Below are 15,949 nucleotides of genomic sequence, written 5' to 3'. Positions count from 1 at the left end.
GGGGTACCCTGAGCTTCAAGAAGTGACTCGAGAGGGTCCTGACCAAATGTCAATATGTGACGACTTGAAAGTGACAATGTGTTGCAGAAATAGCCATACTGAAAGCAACAATATTTTAGCTTCAGACCTTCAAAATAAATTAAAACAAGTAAAACTGAACTCAGTGCGATCCAACAAGAACAACTGTGTTCCATAAAAAAAAGATAATATTGGTCATTCAGTATGTACTTCTAATGATGTTACAAATGTTTCATATTTATGAATTATTAGACTATGAACTTGTCTCTTTCGTTGTGAAAATTTAAAAACAGCAACCAGGAAAAAAAAATAATAATAATCCAATATGACTAAACTGAATGCAGATACTCTAATAACAAAAAAGAAAAAAAGATTTAGAGAAAATTAGACAGGTAGCTGGGAGTTTGATTTTGTAATGATTTGTAAACAAGCAATAAAGTTTGATTCTTTAATGAACCAGCAACCAGTGTAAGTCTTTCAGAACCCTTACGAAAAAATATTCAAGTGTTCTATTAGTATACTTCTTTTAAACTAAAATAGGAAAGTATACTTTTTATATACTTCTCAGAAATATACTTAAAATTACATTTAAGTATACTTGACTTAAAAAAAGTCTAAATATATTGGCAAAATGATAAACGCAACACTTGACCCTGGGCTGGTTATTGTGCATTTAAGCGACATGTTTGTATTTCTGTAGCTCTAATAAAGTCTGTATGCTTCATATAGAGCCAAAATTCATGTTTTAGCCTTTTTCTTCATGCCGCGGAAGCATCGTAGTTACGCACTTTATTTCACAATGTCAGTTTTCCTTGTTCTTAATTGATTTTAATAACTGATCAACAAAAATATGTATTAAAAATTAAGATAAAAATTAAACAAAACGAAATTCGTTTAAGAAGGGATTTTCCACAAATAAAAATGTATAAAGTGGTCAAAAATTGTGTGAAACTGAAAATATCCTCATGATAATTCGTATGTATTTTACGTAAAATGTGGTTCTACAAAACGTACATTTACTTACGTTTTTCCAGACACTAAAACGTACAAAACTGACGTATTTACAGCATCTAAACGTACAAATACAGACGTATTTTTAGCATTTTAACGTACAGTAGTGACGTATTGAAAACACCTTAAAAAACCCTCTGCATTAATTTCATTATTATTGTTTTTAGTTGTCATACCAATGGCCTTATGTTTTCAATTGCATTATTGAATAGTTTAATCATTTATTTAATATAAAATTAGATAATTTCATTCAGCTCTGTGTGATTTCTGCTGCCAGCTCAAGACTACACTTTAAACCCTTAAAATAAATAAAATTTCTGCAATCGTTTAACCATTCGTGTAATATTAACTTCATTGCCGTGGTGGGAGTCGTAGGACACAAAATTCGTTTTCTCCGACATGCTGTGACTAACAATAGAACCATAAAATACACCGAACAGACATCATAATTATAAAATGAACCAATTTTATTAATGCGCTGTTATCCAGATCTTCAGAATCCATACGATTGCGAGGAACAGACCCAAATTCAAGCCTTCATCCAGCGATCTTCATCTCCATCCCGAGCAGCGAGTCCAGCACAGTGTTGCCAACATTTTTCAATGGAAAGTAGCTATATACCCCGCTTGAAAAGTCGCCAAATGTCGCTAAATGACGTCATACGCTCATTAGCATATTCATGACGTCAGTACGTCGTATTGTCTTGCGTCTCTGTGCTCACATACTGCTATTTGATGCAGCCAAATTCAATAAAACTGTTTTCATTTATATATTTCATAGATATATTGATATATTTTACGGTTTCTTTTGTCAGACAACGGGGTAAATATGAAATAGTGACTGAAACGCAGCCCATTAGGACTACATAACCAGCTCTCGAAGATATATCTACACTAAAATCGTTATTCATAATCACGACACTGTCTTAAAAAATCAAATACACATACGATTAAGACAATGGCTGTGCTGTGATTTCGGGCTATACTCAGGCCTGATAGTGGAAAAAATTCCTGAGCCTGAACTTTTTTTTCCCTTGCCTCCAAGGTGAGTGGGGTGGAGGTACTATGTATGCGACGCACTTTTACACATAACTTGTTGGTTCAGTTCAGTCAGATAAAGGTTTTTCACAAAAAAAGCTTATAGATTGGCATTTCAGCCTTTATCCCATTAAAATGAATAAATCAAGTATATAATGCATAACATTTATTTAAAACAATGTCCTAATTGTTTAGATTTTTAGAAAGCACATTAACTTCTTTCACATTTACAACTCTGTGTTTGCATAAAAAACATTGGTCGAGATTTGCAATAATCTGACCAAAAACAGGTAAAAATTTGGACGTGCAAATTAATTCTATGTCATGAGGGGGCGCTTTAGGAGCACTGAAATATTACGGTTTCCCTAAGAATGGCTGAAAGCAAAGCAGCATTAACGCTGTTTTATCCGTCATGAAATGAAAATGCCAACGACACGTTTCTGAGGACTGTCGGTTCCCTTCAGATACATTCATATAAAGACAACAGTGCCGCGTTTTGACTTTGAAACGTGCAGTGAGCATATTTATTCAATGAAATCATTGCCTCTTAAAGTTTAATCCAGCGCTATCGCGATTCTCGTCTTTCCGTCCCCAACTGTAAGACCTCTTAAAATAATTAATCCTCTTCTTTTACTATTTAAAATATTTACCACTTTTTATGGCCTTAAATTTGATACAACTAAATTGAGGAGTTTTAAGGACCCCATGAGCCCTCTACTTCAGGATAGCGCGTCGGGCAGCCGGTCAAATAATGTTGGTAGCCCGACTGGAAAACCCAATAGCTCCGGGACGTCGGGCTAGCGATTTTGCGAGCCCTGTAAATATGCCTTTATCGAAATCCTTAATGTCTTCCCCTGGCTTCATAAACATAGCCATGACTTACGGTTTGAGTTGCCAGTAGGAGACAATTGTACAGTATGCGAGCTAAAAACACCTTCGCGCATGGAGCATTGCCTTAACCTGTATCAATCTATTTGACAAAGACACAAGGCCCGCCCCTTCCCTACTTCTGATTGGCTCATCGGCTAGAATGTGACTTGTTTGAGTCGTTGAGCGTTAAAGCTGCTCTCTGACCTGCACATCTCAGATTTAGAGAAATGACAGAGCAATATCCGCGAATCTGATTTTTTTTTTTCCCCGCAGCCACAGTACGCCGGAAATCCGGCGTGGTGCCGGAACGCTATCACCCCTGTATACTTGCATGTAAAATAGAGTTAGAAGCATCAGAATATATTTTTTTATCTGAAAAAGCTGCTTCTCTGCCGCTCACTGAACAGAGCAGACGCAGATAGAGAGAGAGAGGGAGAGCGCGCGCGCTGGGAAAGCACGACTTCACGCTCGCGCGGCAGTACCAGAGAGTCTCATAAGCTAAATAAGGTTTTTCAAAGAAGTCGCTAGATTTGTCGATAGGCGCTTTTTTGAAAATAAGTCGCTAAGGGGGTCTGAAAAGTCGCTAAATATAGCGACAAAGTCGCCAAGTTGGCAACACTGGTCCAGCAGCAACAGCAATAAACCCGAGCTGAAGTGCTTTTTTTCAAATTCAAATATTGCTGCATTAAGAAACGACAGGTTTTACGGCAGAAAAATCGAACGCTCATTGGTTCTCGCCTGCATTCGTCACAGATTACGACATGCCGTTTTCTGGTGAGATGTGTTTGAATGACGCGCGGGCGCATTTACGGAGAGGATCAGGATAACAATCTGGATTATATTTTCAGCGATTAACAATTAAAATTTTGCTCTGCACCTCAAACAAACCTACTGTATTCCGACAGGGAGGACTGCGGCTGCAAACGCATCATCATTTGGATCACTTTTTGGTACGGCTGTTGACAGTTTTGCATTAAATAAATGTCTGTGATTGCACTTTTAAGTCTGTCGTGTTTTTCTTTGTTACTGTACAGAGATGTTTAACGTTAGGTTTAGAGGTAGGAGTGGTATTAGCGACTATAAAAATATATATTTTTATGCTATATTGTTGCTAAAATGGTAATTTCCCTGCATATTTTGGTCAGTTACGTTTTATATCCTTTTATATTCGCTATAAAATGGGTAGGTTTAGGTTTGGGGGTAGGTTAAGAGGGCTAAAAATCTAAATCGCTTATTACTAAAATGATAAGAATGCATATTTGCTCTTACATTTGTAGGTTTAGGTTTTCGGGTAGGTTAAGAGGGCTAAAAATCTAAATCGCTTATTAATAAAATGATAAAAATGCATCCCTGCTGAAAAAACCAGCATATGCTGGTTAGGTATGTTGTGGTGCTGGGATGCTGGTTTTAGCTGGTATATGCTGGTCCCTTGCTGGTTTTTGCTGGTTTATGCTGGTCATGTTGCTGGTTAATGCTGGTCCTTTGCTGGTTTATGCTGGTCCTTGACCAGCAACATGACCAGCATAAACCAGCAAAGGACCAGCATTAACCAGCTAAGGACCAGCATAAACCAGCAAGAGACCAGCATAAACCAGCAAAGGACCAGCATATACCAGCTAAAACCAGCATCCCAGCACCAAAACATACCTAACCAGCATATGCTGGTTTTTTCAGCAGGGATATTTGCTATAAAATGGCTAGGTTTAGGTTTGGGGGTAGGTTAAGGGGGCTAAAAATCTAAATCGCTTCTTAATAAAATGATGAAAAAAGCATTGATACGAATATCTTAATAAAATAAAAGATACGTAAATATTTTACGTTTTTTAGCTAAAAATACGTACCTATTTGTACGTTTTAAAAGTTGAAATACGTCTAAATTGTACGTTTTAGCATCAATAAAAACGTACAAAAATGTACGTTTTGTACCTCTAAACGTTACGTATAAATACCTACGTATAAACAATGAGACCAGGCTGAAATATCAGCTCTGCTCCATCACAGAATGTTTAACAATTTTTTTTTTTCATAAACCTAACAGACCTTTGTCTAAACTTATGTCCAAAATAAACGTGTTTAACTTGTTAATGCAGTTACAAAAGTTTTATTAGTATGTTCTTTTTTCGCATGAGGTCATCCACGACTAAATGACAATGACATGCTTTCACTTCATGTAACTTTATACGCAAACCTCATCTGCATCCAGACGTGAGACCCTTAAGCAAGGCATCGAACCCTGGGCACCGCCGCTGCTCCTACTGCTCTGGGAGTGTGTGTTCACAACTGTGTGTGTGCACTTGGATGGGTTAAATGTGGAGCACTAATTCCATGTATGGGTCACTGTACTTGGCCTCACGTCCTTTCCTTTCCTTTCCTTTCCTTTCCTTTCCTTTCCTTCTTTAATTTAAGAAAACTGAATCAGGTTAATTTCGGGTTGTTAATTGGTCATTTTCACACAAAACACTGTAAATTTACAGTTTTTTACAGACATTAGGACACACTTCTCAATACTTAGGTCGCTTTTGCAAAACTCTTCACACAGTGAGCACAACAGAAGTCTAGGCCAAACTGAGGATCAATTATCATTGTTTTGGCACAAAATGCATTCAATGACTACATCTCTCAAATTTCATGAATTATTTTCTCACTCTCAGACACAACACCTGCCAAAAATCTTTGTACGTACAACACATTTTGCACGTGCTTACATACTGTTTTCAAAACTGTTAAACTTATTTTCAAAACAATAACATAATGCAAAACTGAATAAGACAGCAAAATTCAACAGCAATATTTTATTGAAACATATTTCAAATTTAAAAATGCAGTTTAACCAGCCACAGCTGATTCTCATTGTAGATGAACATCTACACAGGTGTTACTCTTTCAGTTTCATTACAAAAGGAGACAACTGCTGAATAGGTTTGTGTGATGTAAACATGGACCCAAATAAAAATAAATAAACAACATAAAATATTGATGAATTCTGCATCATGTCTGATTCATTCCAGTAACATATATTGAAGTTATAAACAGAGCTGTGTCTTTGTTTTACACAAGAAAACAGTGTGTAATGCTACATGTTGTTAGTGTTTTTTAGGTCATTGTTTTGTGGGTGACAAAGTGTGTTTGTCGGCTGTCAACCTTTGAGTTCTGGAAGAATGAGTTTATTTGAGACCTGAATAAAGTGTTTTGGTAGTTGTAGTGCATTTTGAATGTGAAATGAACTGCTTTGCCAAGCTGAAAGTCGGTTAGGAGACTTTCAGGAGAAGAGTTTTGCAAAAGTGACCTAAGTATTGAGAAATGTGTCCTAGTGTCTGTAAAAAACTGTAGTTAGAGGTTGCTCACTAGGAACATTCTTGTTGTTGTTGTTGTTGTTTGTCATTTTCTTTCACACCATGGTTCATAATGTATTTATGCTCTCAAATCAACTCAGAACTGTGTGTCGAAGAAGGTCAAACAGTATGAAAAATAAAGAAGTACCATGGTGGAATGATGAATGTAAAAAAAACAATCCAGAATCGAAATAAAACATTTAAGGTAATGGAAAAAAAACGCAAAATTTTCTGCATATGATTCAGTATAAATATCCACAAGCAGCAGTAAGGAGAGTAATAAGAAAAGTGAAAAGAACATTTTGGAGGAATTATTGCAGTTTAATTGGGAATACAACTCAGATGGGAGAAGTGTGGACCATGATTAAAAAAATGGGAGGAGAGAGGAGAGACTGGAACTACCCAGTTTTAACAAATGAGAATGAGGTTGCAGTAACAAATAAAGAAAAGGCATTAGGTTAAGGTACATAGTTCAAATAATTTATCCGAGGAAGGAAAGAGGGGTAGAGATAAAACTAGATCTGCAAATCTAGAAGCACTGAAAAGGGTAGGACGTGATGAAAGTGATCAAAATGTACCTTTTAATATGGGAGAATTAACTAGGGCGTTGGTAAAAACTGGGATGACTGCTCCAGGGATAGATGGGGTATGCTATAGCATGTTGAAGCAGTTAAGTGAAGAGGGGAAGAAGAAACTATTGATGCTGTTCAATGGGAAGAAGGAAAAATGCCAAAGAGCTGGAAAGAGGCAGTTATTGTACCAATAAGAAAGCCTGGGAAGGACTCTAGTAAGCCAATAAATTATAGACCTATAGCTCTGACTTCTCGTATATGCAAACTAATGGAAAGAATGGTAAATGAGAGATTAATGTATATCTTGGTAAAGCAAGGTATGATGAATGACTACCAAAGTGGATTTAGGAGAGGAAGGGGAACTATGGATGCAGTGTTACGTTTAGAAGATGAAATAAGAAAAGCACAAGTAAGTAAAGAAATAGTGGTAGCAGTATTCTTTGACATTGAAAAGGCATACGATATGCTATGGAGAGAGCGGTTATTGATTAAGATGTACAGAATGGGAATTAGAGGGAGAATTTTTAACTGGGTTAAAGATTTTCTGAAAGGAAGAACAATTCAGGTTAAGGTAGGCACAGTTTTGTCAAGCAAGCATGTTGCAGAGAATGGGACACCCCAGGGGAGTGTAGTTAGTCCCACACTTTTGTCAATTATGATAAATGACATATATGTAAATGTTTCAGCAGGCATAGGAAGATCATTGTTTGCGGATGATGGGGCATTATGGAAAAGAGGGAGAAATGTAGAATATATAGTTAAGAAGGTGCAGGATAGTATAAAGCAAGTTGAGAGGTGGGGATTAAACTGGGGTTTTAAACTTTCAGTCAAAAAAAACCAAGGTAATGTTTTTTACAAGGAGGAAAATTAGTGAAGGTATGATTTTAAAATTATATGGAAATAATCTAGAGAAAGTTAATACATTTTGTTTCTTAGGAGTACATTTTGATCCAAGGTTAACATGGGTAGGACATATAAGGAAAGTGGAGGATAAATGTAAAAAAGTATTGAATATAATGAGATGTTTAACAGGATTAGAATTGGGGGCTGATTATCAATCACTAAAATACATATATGTAAGTTTGATAAGATCAAGAATAGATTATGGGAGTGTGGCGTATGGATCAGCAACCAAAACGGTACTTGCGAAACTCGAATGTAATACAGGCTCAAGCGTTAAGACTATATGCTTAGGAGCAGTAAAAACATCACCAATATGTGCTCTACAAGTGTAAGCAGGAGAAATGCCATTGAACATTCAACGTAAACAATTACTTGTAAATTATTGGATCAATTTAAAGGGACACAGAGATGGCCATCCTACCAAGAGAGTACTGCAAGCTACCTGGGAAAAGGAAAGGGGACAACAGTTTAGTTTTGGATAGATAGAAGATGAGGCAGAGGTTTGGGGATGAGCGGGAAAGAGTTCTGCCCAACTTTTATATGGCCTGATTGTCCAGAATGGGAAATTGATACTATAGAAGTTGATTTTAAGTTGCATCAAACCAAAATATTAAACAGTAATGTGGACCTTGAAGCCGAATATTATAGATATGTGGAAAATAAATACAGTGAGTATATTCAGATCTATACAGATGGATCAAAAGATCCTGAAACAGGAAGGACTGGATCCGCAATTTTCTTAATTAGCCAAGAAAGGGGGGAATGCAAAACGATTTAAATGTATATACAGTTGAGCTATATGCTGTACTAATGGCATTGGAATGGATTAATAAGTATATAGGTAACAATATAAGTAAGGTCCTTATTGGTAGTGACTCAATGTCGGCGCTGTACAATCTCAGAACAGGTATATCCAAAAGTCGCCAGGACCTGTTGTATACAACATTGATAACATATAAGAGAATAAAAGAAAAGGGAATTGTGATTCAAATGATTTGGGTCCCAGCGCACATAGGTATGTTGGGAAATGAGAAGGTAGATAATTTAGCCAAACAAGCAATTAAAAAGGAAAATGTTGAAGTAAATATTAAATTGTCGAAAGCCGAAGGGAAAAGTATAGGGTGGAAGGGAGCTTTGGGAGAGTGGCAAGGACAATGGGACAGAGAAGTTAAAGGGAGACACCTGTATACTATACAAAATAAAGTTTGCTCTGTGAGGAGATGGGGAGGGTCTAGAAGAGAAGAAATAGTAATGACTAGATTAAGAATTGGGCATAGTAATTTGAATAGCACGTTATACATTATAGGGAAGCATCCTTCTGGTTACTGTGAAAGTTGTGGGGTGGAAGAAACTATTGAGCGTCATTTTAAATTGCAGAGGATATGATGAACAGAGAAGGAAACTTATGGAGGAGCTAAAGAAAGATGGGGTAGCAGGAACGGGTATTAAAGATATACTACATAAAAATGTGATCGGGCAAACCAAGAAAAGTCTGTGTAATTTCTTATGGGAAACTGGGTTTATGGATGGAATATGATGGATGGGAGGAGAGCGGGAGTAAAGAAACTGCAATAACAGAGGAAATCAGCCAGAAGATGGCGGTAGTGCAACGAGCGTGGGTGCAAGCCGCCTATAAACCCCAAAGAAGAAGAAGAAGAAGAAACTAACTTTTTGTTCATGATGGACTTGAATGGATTGTTTTTGTTCTTTTAGTCAAAAGAAATTGACAATAAATGGATTGGGACACCTAAGTTCCAAAGGTATGGACATTGCATTTTATTATCAGTCTGATATAAAGTCATATAAAGTCAAGTTATTATAAAGTCATACTTTGACCGGATGTTAACGTTAGTCGAATGCTTAACATATCTGACATAAATCGGAACGTATCTCTCTGAAATGTAACTTAATCTGTTCTTTTTTACTACTAAGCCAGTCTCAAACACTCGTGTTTATGTGTTTCCAAGTTCATAACAGCCGCGGCGTTTACAATGATTTTTAAATGTGTTTTATTCACGAATAATAGTTAAATTCATTTCTGGCTGTTCTAAAGTGTAGGCTATTTCCACATTTTTATGCGTATTAAGGCATTTCTTGCGTGTAATTGCGACTCGTGCTTAAGTCTCTGGCTATTCTCCGATATCCTTTTGAGCAGGGGTCTCAAACTCAATTTATCTGGGGGCCGCTGGAGGCAGAGTCTGGGTGAGGCTGGCCGCATCAGGCTTTCCACAAGAAAAGCTTTGTTAAAAAATTTTCAATCTTCTCAAATCTCTGTATTTTATTTTTTTAACAACATAAGATGGAATAAATAAATAAATTAAGAATTAATAAGAAAATAAATCAATCAATCAGTACTTAATAATAATAATAATAATAATAATAATAATGAAATTAATAATAACAATAATAATAATAATTAGATTGCGCTGGTCAGCGACTATATGTGGTTTCTTCAATGTTCTATATCTGCTGTATTCAGATTCAAAAGTCTGTATTAACAGTTCTTTAACCTTTAACCTTCTGAACGTGAATTTTCCTGAACACGAATGAAACATTGAAGAACTGTTCAGAAGAAGACTGTTGTTCTGAACATGGCATCTCTTGCCTACTCCTTGCTGCTAGAGACCTGGCAGCTGTTCCTCTTCGAATTATTTATTAATAAACTAGTATTTTCTGAGTCAGTGTCGCAAATATGAAGTTGACGATTGTGACTCGGCATCTGCTCACTGGACGCGCTTAAATGTATCTTTATGGATTAGGCCTATAGCTAATGAAAGAGATTTGTTTTCGATTTGAATGATTTCGTTTTAGTAGTGAAGTAATAATTTAAAATCAATGTATTACTCTTACCTTTATGAACAAAAATAAAAAAAAAAGTTTAACAGCGCTTTTATATTTATGGATTTTAATTTAAATCGTGAAGGCTAAATGGATCTGTCTGCCGCTTGTTCGTTACTTTAAAAAAACAAAAACTTGAATTTCACAAACAAAACGTGTTCCAAATATATTTCTAAAATAACTTTATAAACTAAAGAAACGAAAATAAATGCAATTACTTTGCTATTAAAAACAGCAGCTGTGCGATGGGGAAGAGAAAGAGAACTCGGCCAGTAATTCTGATGCGCTGTCGAGGTTGTTAGAAATTTTTGCAACGAATGTTTGTTTAATAGCCTATTTAACACTTAGGCCTATTTTTACACTGATTTATTTTAGCGTTTTGTGCTCGTTCACTGACGGAATTGCTAAAATAAACACGCACGTTCGTTAATACTGTTTGAACCTCATTTATTTTGAGTTTCAATATAAAAACACCGTTTTTACATTGTGCTGAGTATTTAGGCTACTGTCTCCTTGTCTGTGTTCCAGTCTGACACGCTCATTTAGTAAAGATTTAAACTTAACACAGACTGTCAGAATGGACTTTTATGCATAAATGGAAATGCTCGTTTGAATTTGTACAGATGTACAGATAAGGATATGACCGTAAACTGAAAGTTTTAATGCTACGGATATGTAAAAGCGCCTCACAGGGCAAGCCATAACGCTATTAGCTTCAAGTTTAAAATATGGAATTCTCATGTTTTGGGAAGCTTGGATCACGTAACTCTCCTGCAGCATCTCAGTCTGTTTCCTCCACTATTTTTAGATGCATTTTTTCTTTAGAAATGCGTCATTCGGTGCTTTAATTTGACGTGATCCTCTGAAGTTGTACGTGCACTGTGGGCGGACCTGATTAATCGATAATGAGAATTGTTGTCGTAGTTGTTGCAGCCCTGATATATATATATATATATATATATATAATATATTAGGGGTGGGCATAGATTATTTTTTTTAATCTAGATTAATCTAGATTAAATTTTGGAATTAATCTAGATTAATCTAGATTAAAATGGTTAATTTGAATTCTGCTGAAGGCATTCAGAATATGTGTGCTACCCAAATAATGACTAAAAGTAAGTCTTTGAGAATGGATCATAAAGCTCATAAAGCTGTTCTATGATAATTTGTTGATGAAAATAAATTATGTTCAATTAGATGTACTTGTGTTTACTAACTAACTAACTAACAATGAAATTATTTTTTCTACCTATAGATTGTGTTTTTTTTAACGTCAACACCTACTCAACCCATTACATTTTACACCGTACTTTTATTTTGACAGGTTGCCGTGAAGTTTCTGTGTATGATATGATGCTAGTTTTCTCAAATGAAACGGTAAAAGTGACACTCACAGCAGTTTGGGCGATTGAGTTTATCTGTTCATGTGAGATGAAAATGCCAAAAATTACCGGGAGCGTCACGTGTGTTTCAGTATGCGTGTAGTAAAAGCTCGTCTCCGCAATGCATACATACAGCTAGGCAAACGGAACATATCGGATTCATATTAAAACGGTCTTTTTGCATTTCAGTTTTCACATGCACTAGTCCATATCGCGATTTTAATTAAGTGACTGACCAACATTTGATTTATGAATCCAAAAAACGACGAATTTACGTGGCATTTCGCTATAGTAGATTCGGTTTTTATCAGGGGCGGTTCTAGAGGCGGGGCCATAGGGGCCCTGGCCCCTTCTGAAATCTGATTGGCCCCTGATTGGCCCCCCTTCCATCAATCGTCGACGAGAAGAGCAACCGGAGAATTGTTCACAACTATTACAGATGTAATTCCACCCCCAAACAATTGGCGGCAGTAATGTGTCGATGCAACTTGGGAGAAGAAGCAGAGGTCTTGGCTTTATTTTATCTTTGCGGCTTTGGCTTGAGCGATACGTGTTCCCGTTTTACATGTTACAGTACATAACGATTAATGACACGCATTAGAGGGCTGCATTGGGATTAGGACCCAACGCAAATCTCACGGGAGCGGGCGGTTTGAACTTTGCTGCGGGCGGGAATGGGCGGCTAAAAAAAGCACTGCGGGATCGGGATGCTCAGCGCGCTTTGCGTTAGTGAGGAAAAAAAGTCTTGCGCTTACTTCCTTTTCAGGATACGGAGGTATTCCAATAAGGTAAAGTGCAACTCCATTCATTGGACAGCTCAACTTGTTTTGCAGGGGGATTTCGAGAGGGGGTTTCGGGAAAACCTGTCCAGTTTTCTTCCGTCCACTCGCCTTTTTCCCGTTGTTTGGGCTGCCCCGCAGTGCCCTCCCTATTCCCTCGCCCGATGCAAATCCGTTCTGTACACTGTTAAAAAAAGGTCCGTTAAAAAACGGAAAAAGTGCTGGTAATTAATTACCAGCACTTTTTCCGTTATTGTACGGGCACTTCCGTAAACCTTAAAACGGATATTTCCGTAGATTTACCTGAGTTTTTCTGTACCATTGACGGACACTTCCGTCAAACCTAAAATGGAAAATTCTGTATTTTCCATAAATTTTTGCGTTATTGTACGGACAATTCCGTAAACCCTATGCTACTTCTAACGGCCTGTCTACGGCACAACGCGCTGGATTAGTCTGTGTGTTGTAATGAGTGGCGCGGCGCTCCCTCCTCTGGCTGCATACGGCGATTACGTGAAAAAAAGTACTTGAAGTCGGTAGCCTAAGCGTTTTAGATGTCCTCGATAGCCCAGGCTACTATTCCCTAATAGTGTGTCAGAATACATGCAGGCCAGGGAAAGAAACAAACAAACATGAATCTCTTTAATAACAGCAATGCAAATACGTTTTTTTTTCCCTGCGGGACGGGAGAAGAGGCAAAATCAATGCATTTCTATTATCGTGCGGGAATAAATTTAGAATAAAAAGAGTTTTGAGGGTGCGGGAAGGAGTGTAACGGTGCGTTCACACTGGCACGTAGCGAGCGGGGCGAAGCGAGCGTTTTCAATTCATTCATGTGGAAGCTGCGCGTGAACGGTCGCGTGGTGCATTTTGGGATTGGAAGCTGCTCGGAGAAAGCGTTGAGAGCAGCTGAGAGCGTCAAAAGGTTGGGCATTCCTCAACTTTATGCAAATCTTGAGCGCAAAACGCTGGGCGACAACCAATCGCTGTGAGAAGTAGGCAAGGCAACTATGACGCGTGTTACCGAAACTGGTTAATTACTGCGCTGAAATCACATATTATCGAAAAAGGCATGCAGAAGTAAATGCGCTTTGCATGCTTTCATTTACATGCCAGTGTTTCATTTGCGAACCGCCGTTAAAAGAACACGATGAAACGCAAACAGGGTGTAAACATTGTTTTTCCATAGGCGTGCTCTGTTCTAAATTTAACACTCCCCAAAGCAGTGGCGTTGTAGCGTTGCCAGCGGCACTGAGCGCAAATTTGACGCTGTAGTGTGAACGCACCGTAACACACACGTTGCGGGAGCGGGCGGTAATGGTCAGAAATTCGGCGGGAGCGGGATGAAGAAAACAGTCCAGCGCAGGGCTCTAACGCCTGTTTCACACATACTCCGTATACAGTGCGTATGCAGTCCGTGTGCGTTGCGTATGCGGTGCAGAAGCAGCACGGACTCCTTTTGCTTTCACACAGGACGCGTTTGCAGTCCGTTCCTGATCCGCGGGTTTTTACCACAAACCCACCATTTATCTGTTATTTTAATTTCAAATCCAAACGTGCTTTTTCAGCATTGGGATACTCTTTTATCACAGTACACTAATACAATAATACTAGACATGTTCACGTTTAAACTCAACGTGTACGTAGGCTATTATTCAATGCATTTGACTTCTAGATTTGGATATTAAGTTGCTCAAGCAAGTTGCAACACATTTAAACACAGCATAGGTAGGCTATATCTTCTTTTTCATATTGAAATTGGGCTTTCACAAATATTTTATTTTAACAAATATTTATTTTAAATTAAAACTTACCACAGACAGAAACAGTCGGCTTTCTGTGCCTTTCTTTCGTATTAATGCTTTATTAAAAACCATATTTTAAAGAACTTTTCTACCTGGACAAATGCATGTATTATGTTGCCTTGTTTATTTAAAACTGCACTTTTCTAAACCTATCAAAAGCCACGTGTTGACTGTGAAACACAGAAGACTGCAATTATATGCATTTACGGTCCATTTCCGTGTCAATTCATGTTCATTTTTACAGCGAACAATGCGCTGTCACTTTAATTCAGCGCATGCAACGCATTGCAGCACAGCAAAAATAGACTCTGTGCCTAAACGATCGCTGCACTGCTGCAAACGCACCGCATCTGGAACGCACTGACGGACAGCAACCGCGTGCAGTAACGCTCTGGTCCGTTAACATGGGTACGGAAAAAAATACGCAACGCATACGCACTGCAGACGGAGTATGTGTGAAACAGGCGTTACAGAGTCTATTTTTGCTGTGCTGCATTGCGTTGCATGCGCTGAATTAAAGTGACAGCGCATTGTTCGCTGTAAAAATGAACATGAATTGACACGGAAATGTACCGTAAATGCATATAATTGCAGTCTTCTGTGTTTCACAGTCAACACGTGGCTTTTTGGCTAGGTTTAGAATAGTGCAGTTTTAAATAAACAAGGCAACATAATACATGCACTTGAAAAGTTCTTTAAAATATGGTTTTTAATAAAGATTTAATGCGAAAGAAAGGCACAGAGAGCCGACTGTTTCTGTCTGTGGTAAGTTTTAATTTAAAATAAATATTTGTTAAAATAAAATATTTGTGAAAGCCCAATTTCAATATGAAAAGGAAGATATAGCCTACCTATGCTGTGTTTAAATGTGTTACAACTTGCTTGAGCAACTTAATATCCAAATCTAGAAGTCAAATGCATTGAATAATAGCATACGTTGTTTATAATACGTTGAGTTTAAACGTGAATATGTCTAGTAGTACACAGCAAATTCTGGTCTTTGGAATAAACTCCCTGGTAGTTAAAATCAACTCAATCTGAGTGTACATGCGTGACCATCAAATAGACTCCAGCGCAGAGTTAAAATAACTCCGCTCTTGGAGTTGAATTTTTAACACTTTCTCAGAGTTAAATTTTAACACTTTCTGGAGTTAAAATATTAATAATTTGGAGAGTAATTTTAACTCTAAAATTTAGTTAATTATAATTTAAACTCTTTAACCAGTGTTAAAAACACAATATGTTTTATGTGGAAATGACTACACTGAAAGCCATACTCTCAACTTTCTGCTTTTATTTGAGGAAATACATAGATTGGATTTAGAAATTCCATGCATGTAAACACTTTGAAATTAACTGCTGTCATAAAATACTGTAAAATCTAACAGCAAAACATTTA

At 37.4% G+C, this 15,949-nt stretch overlaps 1 protein-coding gene across 1 annotated transcript in view; it reads left to right on the top strand.

Annotated features, from left to right (window-relative positions):
• LOC141330426 (uncharacterized) overlaps window positions 1-15,949 on the top strand; it is a 392,843-nt gene that overhangs the window by 330,066 nt on the left and 46,828 nt on the right. The window lies entirely within an intron of this gene.

The sequence above is a fragment of the Garra rufa genome, chromosome 1 (assembly GCF_049309525.1).
Source record: "Garra rufa chromosome 1, GarRuf1.0, whole genome shotgun sequence".
Taxonomy (NCBI): domain Eukaryota; kingdom Metazoa; phylum Chordata; class Actinopteri; order Cypriniformes; family Cyprinidae; genus Garra; species Garra rufa.
Note: the sequence above shows the minus strand (reverse complement) of the source record. Positions and strands in the feature narration are given on the sequence as shown.